Source organism: Petaurus breviceps, unplaced genomic scaffold (genome assembly GCF_028583685.1).
Source record: "Petaurus breviceps papuanus isolate PSGF00001 unplaced genomic scaffold, PetGlider_PUasm1.0 156, whole genome shotgun sequence".
Taxonomy (NCBI): domain Eukaryota; kingdom Metazoa; phylum Chordata; class Mammalia; order Diprotodontia; family Petauridae; genus Petaurus; species Petaurus breviceps.
The window spans coordinates 9,539,789-9,552,925 of record NW_027185720.1 but is presented as its reverse complement, the minus strand read 5'-3'; the positions used below and the strand labels follow the sequence as shown (position 1 = coordinate 9,552,925).

Sequence of the window (13,137 nt, the reverse complement as noted above, 5' to 3'; positions counted from 1 at the left end):
TTTAGCTCCAGGCTTGGCAAATTGATCAAATAAATTACACCAACCTCACATACCATATCATTTCCCTGAGCTGTCATTGGACTGAAGAGATGCTATATCACATGGCCCGGTATTCCAGGATGAAGGTGGGAGGGTGGTACTGTTCCATTTTGCATTCATTGGGTCAGGGATTCCAGATTGCTCCCAGCCCCTTTCCTGTGCTTCCTGTTCTTCCATATTCCCAGAATTCTCTTCTTGATTGCCTCATTATTTGCACTATCCTTAGAGTCACTTAGGTTTATCACCTTAGTCATTGTGATTTTTACACCTCTCCCTCACCCTGTCCCCATATCTAACTTATGACATTTGAACTCTCCCTCTACAGCATCTATGTCTGCTCTCTTTTCTCCATCTGCACAAACACCACCCCAGTTAAGGTCCCTGTCACTTATTGATTGCATAGACCATTGCAACATCTTCCTAATTGCTCTCCCATAAGTATGGCTGCCCTCTTTCCAAACCATCCACCAACTGGCTGACAGCTGAGTATTCTGAAGCATAGGGATGTCACATTTTTTTAACATTTATTTTTATTTTTTTGCTCTTTGGAGGGGGGAAGGTAGGGAAATTGGGGTTAAGTGACTTGCCCAAGGTCACGTGGCTAGTTTTTGTGTGAAGTGTCTGAGGCCAGATTTGAACTCAAGTCCTCCTGACTCCAGGGCCGGTGCTCTATTCACTGCACCACCTAGCCACCCAATAAGTCACTTTTGTTCAAGAATTTATAGGGGCTCATTGTTGCCTTTGTGATACATTCAAATCCCTCTGCTTGTCACAGAGCCAGCCATTTATCATAGGGCTTCAACTTACCTTCCCAGAAATACTTCACACTGTTTTCCCTCATATACTCTATATTCTAGTCTATCTTACTGGTGCCCATATATGACATCCTATCTCCCATCTCTGCACTTGCAGAGGCTGTTCGCCATGCCTGAAATGCTTTCCAGCTGCCCTTCACCTCTTGGAAGGCTGAACTTCCTCCACTTCCCCATGGTCACTTCCCATACAAGCATTTTCATGTTGAACTCAATGGGTGCTCTCTCCTCCCATCCAAATTACTGTATAATCACATAATATTAATTATCTCTATCCCCAGTTTGAGTGCAAGCTTCTTGAGGGCTGTTGGTATTACTTTTTTTTTGCCTTTGTGTATCAATCACATAGCACAGTACATCACACATAGTACTGAATAATTATTGAATAAATAAATGGACACTGATAGATAACCATTTTCCTCAGGAACCATGAATTTCCAAGGTTGTAGAAGAGTAGATATATATTTGAGGCTATGGGTATAAAAGAAAGAATACTGATTTGATGTCAAGAGATGGCTTTGAATACATAACATCATGAATCGGGGATTAGAAAACGCCTTAGAAGTAGATCATCTATTTTACTCTTTTTTTATAGATGAGGAAAGAGGCTCTGAGAGTAAAGTGACTAGATAGAAAGTAGTAGAAATTAGATTTGAATCCTAGTCCTCTGAGCAAAGGCAAGTAGGTGGTGGAGTGGACAGAGTGCCATGTCTGTAACCAGAAAGACTGCTTCCTGAGTTCAAATCTGGCCTCCAGCACTTCATACCTGTGTGACCTTGGGAAAGTCACTTAACCATGTTTGCCTCAGTTTCCTCATCTGTAAAATGAGCTGAAGAAAGACATGGCAAGTCACTTCAGCATCTCTGCAAAAAAAAACCCCAAATGGGGTCATGAAGATTGGAACACAACTGAAAATGACCAAATAACCTCTGACTCTGGTTCAATGGGAAGTATATTGGCACACACAAAAAGATAGAGAGGAGGGAAAAAGAAAAAAAAAATATATACATACATTTATATGATATTTATATGTATATATATACACACACATCTATATACATATACAGACAGATATAGATAGTGATACACATAGAGAGATACATATATACACACAGATATATATGCATGTATGCATACATATGTGTGCATGCATGTATGTATATGGAGTCAATGAGGATTTGAATCTATCGTCTGACGCATTTCATGACCAGATCTCCCCGGTCTTCATTTCCCTCATCTGCAAAAATTAAGGCTCTTGACTAGAGCCTCTGATGTCCTTTCCCTCTCTGAAGTTGTGGCCTAATGGTCCTGTCACCCAATCCATTACTTTTTCTATGATATACACTGATGCATCTCGTGGCTGTAGACTGGTGTCTTCCCTTCTGAAAACTTTAGATTCCTTGTCTCTAAATGCAAATGAGATACTTGCTTGCCCTGCCTCGGGGGATGTTGGGAAATAAAAAATTTGCAAATTGCCACAGAAATGGGCCCTGTGGTTGTTCTGTGTTAAGATCTCATCTCGCTGTCCAGAGATTGTCATGTTTATGAAAATGAGATGCTTTGTGTAAGCTGCTTGGTAATTTCAAAGCACTTGGAGAGATGGAGTTAGTGTTTTTTACTGCCGTTGGGTGGTCTGCACCTGTAATTTCATCAGACCAGGAACTATACAGAGCGACCCCTTCTCCACAGCTCAGAGTTAAAAAGAGTGGTCCGTGGCTCCAGAAGTGATGCGATGTACTTAGTCTTGGCTCACGCAGTGGGTAGGCTTCATTTTTGTCATTATTGAGTCCTTTCACTCGTGTCTGACTCTGGGTGACCCCATTTGGAGTTTTCTTGGCAAAGACACTAGAGTGGTTTGCCATTCCCTTCTCATCTTAAAGATGAAGAAACTTGGCACTGGTCACGGTGCCTGAGGCTGGATCTGAGCTCAGGTCCTCCTGTCTCCAGGTCACTGTGCCACCTCCCTGCCTGTAGGTTTCATAGGCAGGATTTAAACCCAGGTCTTCCTAACACTGAGACCAGCTCTCTCTCTGCTACCTGATTCATTTGTTAGTGCTGTGATTATTTTCCTTGCCTTCCCTCTGCTGATGTTTTTCCATTCTACTTACTTTACAGGTCAGCAGGTTTTGGGCTTGGTAGAGAACCAAAGTGATTGGTACTTGGGAAACCTATGGAAAAATCACCGACCATGGCCTGCCCTTGGGAGGGGCTACAACACAGGTAGGTAATGGGATTCTCGAGATGTTCACAGGGAATGAAACTCTTATTTTCAATCTCTTTGTATGAAAATCCTGCAGTCCAGACGCTGTTGTTGAGTTTGGAGCTGGTTTGACATTCAAAATTGTCTCATTTTACCCTTGAAAAAACTGAAGCTCACAGGGGGCAAGGACTTCATAAAGTCATTGGATTATACAATTGTAGGCAAAGGGAGTATTATAAACCATCTACCAGAGGTGGGGAACCTGCATTCTCGAGGTCACATGTGGCCTTCTAGGTCCTTGAGTGCAGCCTTTTGACTGAATCCAAGTTTTACAGAACAAATCCTTTTATTAAAGGGGTTTGTTCTGTGAAGTTTGGATTCAGTCAAAGGGCCACACTTGAGGACCTAGAAGGTCACATGTGACCTTGAGGCCACAGGTTCCCTACCCTGATAGACCATCACTTTATTTTACAGGTAAAAAAAAACTGAGGGGCAGCTAGGTGGCACAGTGAATAGAGCACTGGCCCTGGAGCCAGGAGGACCCAAGTTCAAATCCAGCCTCAGACACTTGACACAATGACTAGCCGTGTGACTTTTGGCAAGTCACTTAACCCCAATTTTCCTCCAAAAACCCCCCCCAAAAAAACCTGAAAAACAAAGAGCAGAATAGACTTTATGGGATTATATCATAGATTTAGCTTTACAACCATGATTCTATGATCCTTATGTATCACTAGTAACTAACACAGGACCACATACATAGTGGGTACTTAATAAATGTTTAATAAAGTGAGATTAGAATGAAGTGAATGATTGGTGACAGACTCCACTTTGGAGTCCTAATCTCAGGCCCCATTCAGCCCTTGATCTCTCCATGTTCCCAGTAGGCATTCTGAACTCACTCAAGAAATGGAAGGCATCCTCACAGAGTACTGTAGATGCTACATGTGCTCCTCTTTGGTTAATAAGATTACAACTTGATGTGGGTCAGAAAGGAACCAGAGATGGATTCACCTTCAAGGTGAATGCATATGTCTCATACTTTTGTCCAGAAGTATGCGAGCTTAACTCACTGTACTGAATGGGTTAGAGTGGCCACATGGTAGACTAGATAGGGCAAGACACTTGGAGTCAGGAAAACTTGAGTCCATATACCACTTATGACACATAATAACTGTGTGACCTTGAGCAAGTGTCTTAACCTTCTCCCTCTGTCTCTTAATCTGTCAAATGGGTGGGTTTGATTTTATGATCTCTAAGGTCTCTGATGCTATGAGCCTATGTTTTATTTCTGAAATATTGTATGCTAATTACATTTATGCCATGCAAATCATATTGAGAAGGATATCCATTTAAAGGAATTTCTGTAATTACTTCTGTAAAGTAAATTTATTTTCTTAGTTTTGGGGTGGGGGTTGCTATTTTTTTTCATGAAATGAACTATGTTTTCATAAAACAGGAGGCACCCACCTTTTGCTAGGGGGAGGTTGGAAACCTGGAATGAACCTTGGAAGAAACATTTATTTTCTTTCTTCTGCAGCAAATAGTAACAGAAAATGTCAGATAAAGATATACTGCCTTGCCTCTAGGACAACAGCATAGGGGTCAGAGCTGTCCTACTAAAACAAAACACACAAAAAAATTGGGGCATCAATTCAGTTCACCAGGAGGTGGAAAAGAATGCAGTCTAAGTGGCAATTTATTGTATCTGATGAGACACCCTTCCCTCCCACAGTGGAAGGAAAATGCAAGAAAGGTACCAGGTGGGAGACATAGGCACACACCCCTGCATCTAAATTACCTCTTGCTGCACAGTCTCCGTGCCAACATGCTTGAGTTACTTCCCTCTCTATCGGTAATAAATGGGCAGCACAGATGGCAGAAGTTCTTTTTAAAGGGATGTGTCCATTTGAATAACCTGGGGACACTGAGTGGTCATTACAAGGGGATTTATGTTGCCTCGGAAGGGATCGGGTTTGATGAAGGGGATTTGTTATAAGAGAGAGGAATGCGGCGGGGCCTCCCAAGACCAGACAACTTGGGCTGTAGATTCTCATGGAGAGTGTGGAAATAACTCTTCATATTCTGCAAAACTACCTCAGTTAGTCACCTTTGAGGTCTAGCCACATGACTCGCTTCTTGAAAAGGGATGTCAATAGAGGTGCTTGTGTTATAATGGAAAGAAGGCCAGATGTGGGTCCAAAGACTCGGGGTCATGATCTATTTCTACTCTTGTACTATTTACTTGACCTTGGGCAGGTCCCTTAACTCCCATTAAACCCCAGTTTCCGCAAGTAAAAGTCGGGAAGACAATACTTACAGGACTGGTCTCAGAGAATTTCTACATGAATGAAAGAAAATGTGTATGAAACATTTTGTTACCATAAAGGGACACATATGGGTTCATGTTTATGTAGAGACGTCCCATGCATCTCAGTACTAATGATATCCCTCATTTCTTTTTTTTTTTAAAACAGTTGGGATTAAGTAACTTAATTACTTAATTAAGTAAGCTCAAGGTTACATGGCCAGTTATTTCTGGGTGGGGTGCTAAGTATCTGAGCCCGGATTTGATCCCCAGGTCATCCTGACACTGGGGCCGGTGCTCTTACTCACTGTGCTACCTGGCCACCCCAATATCCCTCATTTCTTATGAGAGAGACTCTCCCTCTCTAAATGCAAGACTCTCTCTTCTGCTCAAAGCATTGTATTTTGGTGGAGTATGAGATTCAGTCATGAGAGGATGTGCTGTGACTGAGAATATTCTCGTATACTTGTGTATCACAGATCGGGCAGCCACTCTCTAATCTGTGGGTATCTCATTGGCTTCCAGTTCTTGCCCCCATGAAAAGTGCTGAGATAAATAACTGGTTATATTCAGGGCCTTTTATTTTATCTTTGACCTCTATGGAGTATATCCTTGGCAATGGAAATGTCTGGGGAAAAGGCAGGGACCTGGAATCACCTTCCTCACGTAATTCCAAATTGTTTTCCAGAATGGATGGACCAATTCTTCCACCAACAATTTATTTGTGCACCCACCCCTCCCCTGCCCATATTTTGCCGTCTTTGCCAATTTACTGGATGTGAGGTGAAACATGAAGTTGTTTTGATTTGCATTATCTTATTAGTGGTGATTTAAAGCAATCGTTTCTATGCCTTCTAATAGTTCATCATTCTGTTGAGAACTGTGTTCATATCCTTTGACTGCTTATCTATTGGGGAATGGCTTTCATGATGCCTTTCAAAGGGCTATGTGAATAACGGTTATTATTATTGTCTACCTGTCAGGGTCTTTCTGGGAATCAAGTGGAATAATATATACCAAATGCTTTGGAAATCATACAGCATGACATTAATATGTGTTGCTATTATTTTAGGATTTGGGGCTTTAGCACTAGAAAAAGAACCTCGGACAATGCCTGCATTGTACAGAAGAGGAAACTGAGATCCACAGAGGTCTAGTGATTTGTTCAAGGTCATCCAGGCCATAAGAAGCAGAGCTAGAATGAACTGTGGTCTTGTCTCTAAATCCAGTGCTCCATCTGCTATACTGGACAGATTATTTGGTTGGAATATGAGATTCAGTTAGGAGAGAGGGTGAGGTGATTGATGAGGGTCCCCCAGACACAGAATTCCTTAGATGTCTACAAGGATCTTCATGTTGGCGAATATAAACCCTTTCATGGAATCATGTTTAAAAGCATCAGATAAAGTGTACAGGATTGCAAAGGAAACCAACCCTATGAAGATATAGTTCTCATCTTTTTCCTAATAAACAAGTACATGAACCACAGTTTGAGAATTCCCAATGTAGTCTGTCCCTCTTTTAACAGAGGAGGGAGATTGAGGCCGGGAAGAAGGTGCTCACCAAAGGGCTCACAGGCTAAGTTGCTGAGCCATTACTAGTCCCCAGGTCCTCCAACTCCAATTGCTCTGTCTTATCTACTCCCCTACCTTGCCTCTCTCTCTGTCTGCCAGAAATTGAAAACTGCTGACCTTGGGGTTTTGCACCAGCCATGCTTTTTTTCTGAAAGATGAGTATAGCAAAGCCCTGTTGGAAAATAGCATCTGCATTCACAGGTGTCATGGCCTGCTCTTTGACTCCATAGAGAGGCCCAGCTCACCTCCCATTTGTCAAGCTTTGAGTCTTAGCTTTCCTTATTCTCTTCTCAAGTGAACCTGGGAGCTGGAAAAAAGAGTCTGATCATTCCCCCAAGCCATCCACAACTCAATTCCATCTTGTCCTACACCACTGAGCTGAGTCAAGAACAGCTGCCAATGCAGCTACCTACCAATCAAGGCATTCTTGGGCAAAATTAGCCAGAACCCCCATATTGTGGCAGATGAAGTCAAGAGGTATGACTAGGTGGTGCAGTGGTCAAAGCGCTTGTCCTGGAGTCAGGAAAGTCAGAGTTTAAATGGGACCTGGGATGCTGCCTAGCTGTGTAACCCTGGGTAAGTCATTTCACTACTTACTTTTGGTCTCATTTTCCTCATCTGTAAAACATCCCGAGGTTGTTGTGAGGATCAAATGAGGTCATCTTTCTAAAGAATGTAGCATAGTGCCTGGCACATGGTAAGGGCTAATTGTTTATTATTACTATTACTGTAATTATTACTGTAATTGTATATTATTTCTGTAATTATTATTATAGATTTGTTTTTAGCAAGGGGCAGCTGGGTGGCACAGTAGATAGAGTGCCAGGCCTGGAGTCAGGAAGACTCATCTTCCTGAGTTCAAATCCAGCCTGAGACACTCACTAGCTGCGTGACCCTGGGCAAGTCACAACCCCATTTGCCTCAGTTTCTTATCTGTTTAAAAGAAATTAGTTGGAGAAGGAAATGTCAAACTACTTCAGTATCTTTGCCAACAAAAACCCAAATGTGGTCATGAAGATTTGGACACAATTGAACAACAACAGACAAACAAAAACTCTTGGCAGGTGGGAGTTTCCTAGGTAAGCCCAGCCACAGATAAGGAGATTAGCAGCAGACATTGCTTTTTTTTTTTTTTTCATTCTGACAGACCCACTAAAATCTACTATCTTAAGCTTATGTGTGGTGAGGAGGAAGCAGAGTACAGTGGTCAGAGTCCAGAATTTGAAATCCTGGGATCTGGGTTTGAATTTCAGCTCTATAACCTCAGGCAAATCACGACATCTCTTTGGTCCACAGTTTCTTTGGCTTTAATATAAGTGGATTGGACTAGAGCAGGGCTTTTCAGTCTGGGGTCTGCGAACTTAAAAAAAAGAAATCAATAGAGTAGTTTCCTTTATGGTCCAATATATTTTATCTATTTAAAAGCATTATTATGAGATGACATCCTATGCCTTACCATGTTGCCATAAGGATACAGGACATACAAAAGGTTGAGTCCCAGACTAGGTGATTTTCAAGAGTACATGTCATGTACCCTAGACCACTTCCTCCCTTACTCACTGCCCTTCCAAACCCCAAACCATGAATGGGCTCAGAGAACCTGGAGGCCCAATACCTTTCCCAGACAGGACCTTATTGTGCATCTTTTCATCATTGTTCACACCATACTGGTATGTGTCACATGGGAGAAATGCTAACAGGATTAAATAAGATTTAATACCTACTATGTGCCAGTCCCTGTGATGGGCACCAGAGATAAAGAAACAAAAATTAATGTCCCTCACCTTCAAAGAACTGACATTTTATTGGGAAGAAACAAGAAGCATGCAATCAATGAAAAAGAAAGCATACTCAAAGTAATTTGGAAGAGTGAAAGCTCTGGCAATGGCAGATAGGATGAGGAAGAGCCTTCTGGAAGAGGTGGCCTCTGCACTGACCCTCGGAAGAAGATTCTGTGAAGTGAAAGAGACAAAGGAGAATAAGGTCCTGGGCTCTAACTTGTGCCTGTTCTCATGCTCAAAACTGAACTGGTTGGATTACACTCTTTGAACTGTTAGTAGTGATTGTCCATGGAGAGCTCGCTGTGTGCTGGGCACTGCAAAGAATGAAAACACCTTACAACTGGGAGATATTTTAGAGATCATCTAATCTAATCCTTCTTCCTTTATTCAAGGCTCACTCAGGGCATTTCAGTTTCTATACCGCCCCTAACCCCAGAGGAGATTTTTTTTTCATTTCTCCTTTGCCTCACTCAGCTTCATATAATAATGATGATGATGATGATGGTGGTGGTGGTGATGGTGATGATGGTGATGATGATGGTGATGATGATGGTGATGATGGTGATGATGATGGTGATGATGATGCTGATGCTGATTATGGTTATGATGGTGGTGATGGTGATGATGATGGTGATGATGGTGGTGATGATGGTGATGATGATGGTGGTGGTGATGGTGATGATGGTGATGATGATGATGGTGATGATGGTGATGGTGGTGATGGTGGTGATGATGGTGGTGGTGATGGTGATGATGGTGATGATGATGATAAGGAGAAGCAGCAGCAGCAGCAACAAGAGCAAGGGCAGCAGGTGGTTGTCATACTATTTAATATTTAATATATGAAAACGCAGAAGTCAAGAGATGTCAAGTGATTTCCCTGTGGTCACACAAATAGTATATGGCAGAGGGAGGATTTGAACACAAATCTGCTGATTCTAAATTCAACACACTTTTCTACTGAATCAGGATCACTGGATTTCAAGCCAGAATGTACCTAAGAGAAAATCCAGTTCAGTCCCCTCATTTGATACATAAAGTTATTGAGACTTAACAAGAAGAAATAATTGTTCAAGGTAAACTGATAGTAATAGAAACCAGATTCAAACCCATGACAATCTGACTCCAAATTCAGCTTTTTCCAGTGAGCCTCTTCAACTTTCAAAGATGTTCATGAAAAACCTTTAATTTTATAAGCTGGAGAGCTCACCCACATAGGCCTTTCATCCTAGCCCACCTTTAAATCCCTTTCCTGGCTTTAGAATAAAAATTATTGCTACTCTTAATTTCTTGTCTTGGAGCCAAGTTATTCAATCCAACAAGCTGTTTTAACTATTGTACCATGACTCTTTCCTTGGCCCATCTAATAAAACTTGGCGTGCGACCTTATCGAACATTTTGTAGAAACTGCTCCAGAGTGTTCTGCCCATCCGATTTCTCCTTGGTATCTCTGAAAAAGCCCCAGGAAGGTAGCTTTAAAAAAAGAACCCACTCTTATCCTAGGTGGTCTCTGAGGTTACTCAGCTGCCCCCTAAGATTTACAGAAGGGATGACATATTTGCCCCTCCATTTTTACCCCCTCCTCAACAGAGATTTCCCGGTTCAAGTAGTTTCTTAGCCATATCTTTCTTCCTTGAAATAACCCGATGGAAAAAGTATACATTTCACTTTAGATTCCAGAGTCTGACAGATAACACCTCATCATATCCTGGAAAGACCTCTGCCTTTTTCTTGCCCTGAGAGACCCTGCTCACTGGCCTTCCTTAGGCTTCCTGGCTTCCTCTGTCTCCCTGATCTTCTAATCTTTCTTTCTAATGCAGGGTAATGGCCCTATCCCTCCCCTGTTCAGATCTCTTAGTAGCCAAACCCAATGGCCTTTACTCAGTTCTCAGTCTCTATGACCTCTCTGCCGCCTTTGACAATGTTGATCACCCTTTCCTCCTTGATATTCTCCCAGTTTTCAGGACACCCCCTCCTGGTTTTCCTCCTACCTCTCTGATCTCTCCTCCTCAGTCTCCTTTGCTGGATCCTCTTCCAGATCACCCCTCTAACTATTGATGTTCTGTCCCAGGCCCTCTCCTTGTCTTCCTCTGTGTCATTTCACCTGGTGATCTCATCAGTTCTCTAAGTCACAGAGATGTTCAGATGCTTGCTCAGACTTACACAGCCAGGGTATTTCAGAGGTCAGACTGGCACTCTATCCACTAACTGATGTGTCAGAAACATTTATATAGGGAAGGAAATGAACAAATGTTTGAATAAACATGGGAAATATAGGTACAGAACTAGGACTTCAGGTAGCTAGGTGGCCCGGTGGATGAAGAGCTGGTCGTGAGTCAGGAAGACCTAAGAGTTGGAAGAGAAGGAAGGGGGAAGAGTTAGAGGAGAAAGACAAGGGGAATAGAAGAGGTAGAGGAAGGGGAGAGAAGGAAGGAAGAAAAATCAGGGAAAGAGGAGGAAGGGAATAGAGGAGGAGGGAAGGAGGAGGAAAGGACTAGAGGAAGAAGATAAAAGGAGGCAGAGAAAGGGAGAATGAGAGAAAAAGGATCAGGAAGGGAATAAAGGAGAATAAGGAAAAAGAAGAAAAAGGCTTAGAAGAAGGAGGAGAAGGGGAGAGGAGGAGAAAGAGGGAGAAGAGAAGAGAAAAAGGAGATGGGAAGAAAAACTGGAGGAGGAGGAGAAAGATGAGAATAAGAGAGAGAGAGGAGGGAAATGGAGGAGAAGAAAGAGAAGAGCTTTAGGAAGGGAGAAGGAGGAGGAATAGAGGGGGAAGAGGAGAGGAGGAAGAAAGAAGAAGCAGAAGAGGAAGAAGGGAGTAGGAGAGAAAGAAGAGGTGAAGGAGAGGAGGAGGAAGGGAAGGGCAGGAGGGTGGGAGAAGGGGAATAGAGGAAGAGGAAGAGATGTGGAAAAAGTTCCTGGGGAAGAAAGAGGGAGGAGGATGTTTTAAAGTTAACATCAAATAGGAGACTGCCTTAGCTTTTCAGATGTGGACAGTGTCCCTTACACAAAGGATAAGGTGCCTCAGGCTTTGGAAGCCATAATCCATTTGGAAACTTGTGAAAATGGAATAGACTCATTTACTGAGAGGAAGGTAAGGGAGCCTGGCCCCAACATGAAAGCATTAGGGACTTGTTGCCACAGGCACCACGAAATCAAATGTGGCCGACTAGTCATAGAGCATTCAGCCAGGAAGCCTGCAAGGGACAACGGCCAGACCATTCATCAGCACCCGCTCTGTCAACCACTGTTTGCCCCCCCTCTTCCCCCACCCCCCAGCTAGAGCTGGTATTAGACCAGGGAAAAATGACCAGAAGCTATGACCGCCATTCCCTCTGTCATTGTTCTTAGCTTTGAAATGAAAAAGAAAAGAGAGGCGGCTGGGGAGGAATACAAACCAAAGCGGGGTGGAAAGCAGTGATAATTAACTGGCCAGCATTTGGCTTGAACAAATGTGCTTTTGGGGGACTGTCTCCTGATTTTCTTCAAGATGTCTCCATGTGTAGGAATGTGTGCTTTACTCGGGAGTATCCCATGATCCTGTGTGACCAACCAGGCTGTGGATAGGCTCTAAATTAGCGATGGTAAATAGGGGAGCAGAGGGCTGCCTCTGGCTTCCCCTCCCCACTCCAGGCATTACTGCAAATGCTGCCGAGAAAGGGGAGCAGACATAGCCACAGGTTAGAAGAGAGGCAAAGAGAGTTATTTCAGGAATGGGGGGAGTAAGAAGATGTGTCACTCATAGGATCGTAGGGGTTAATGATGTAAAGGCTCTTAGAAGGCGTCTAGTCTGATCCCATTATTTTATATGTGAAGACAAGAAAGGCTAAGTGCCTCGCCACTTCCCTGGGGTAAGTTGGGTCACTTAGCCATGAATGGGCCTCCCTCCTCCTAGGGGGAGGAGAGTGTTATGAGAAGTTTCCCAAAGGCTGCTTAGCAGCCCACTAGCTCTGGTGAGCTCCAGACTGACTGCAGATCTTCAACTAAGACAGTGACGTGGGACCAGATCCTGGATCAGCATTTGCCATAGCACCTGTATTGGAACCTATCCCCCTTTCCCACCGATCGTGTGACTTATGTGATTGTTTATGATGTCTGTCCACGGGATTAGAAACACTGGGATTGAGTCCTTTCTTTAACTGATCCTAAACTGGTTGTTAAGCCTAATGGTGTCCAACTCAAACAGAATCAGGGAGCACTAAACCATGCATAAAGTTCTTGGTAGGTAGCAAAAAGGACTTAGAAAACCAAATATTAATATTATATATGTTCTATGGTATAGTTACTTTGTTAAGTATTTTCCAATTACATTTTAAGCCAGTTTGGACACTGGGAAGTGGTGTGAGTGGTCAGGGAGTGTTTGACATCTAGGGTGTGTTGTGGGGGGAGGAGAGGGAGGGAGGGAGGGAGAAAGAGAGAGGGGGGG

The 13,137-nt window shown here is 43.0% G+C and overlaps 1 protein-coding gene across 1 annotated transcript in view; it reads left to right on the top strand.

The window, feature by feature from the left end:
• Positions 1-2,965: 2,965 nt before the first annotated feature.
• Positions 2,966-13,137, top strand: part of LOC138156618 (xylosyl- and glucuronyltransferase LARGE1) — a 133,792-nt gene continuing 123,620 nt past the window's right edge. Inside the window, exon 1 of the mRNA XM_069082025.1 lies at positions 2,966-3,071. The gene's annotated coding sequence lies outside the window, so the exon portion shown is untranslated. The remainder of the gene's footprint in view (positions 3,072-13,137) is intronic.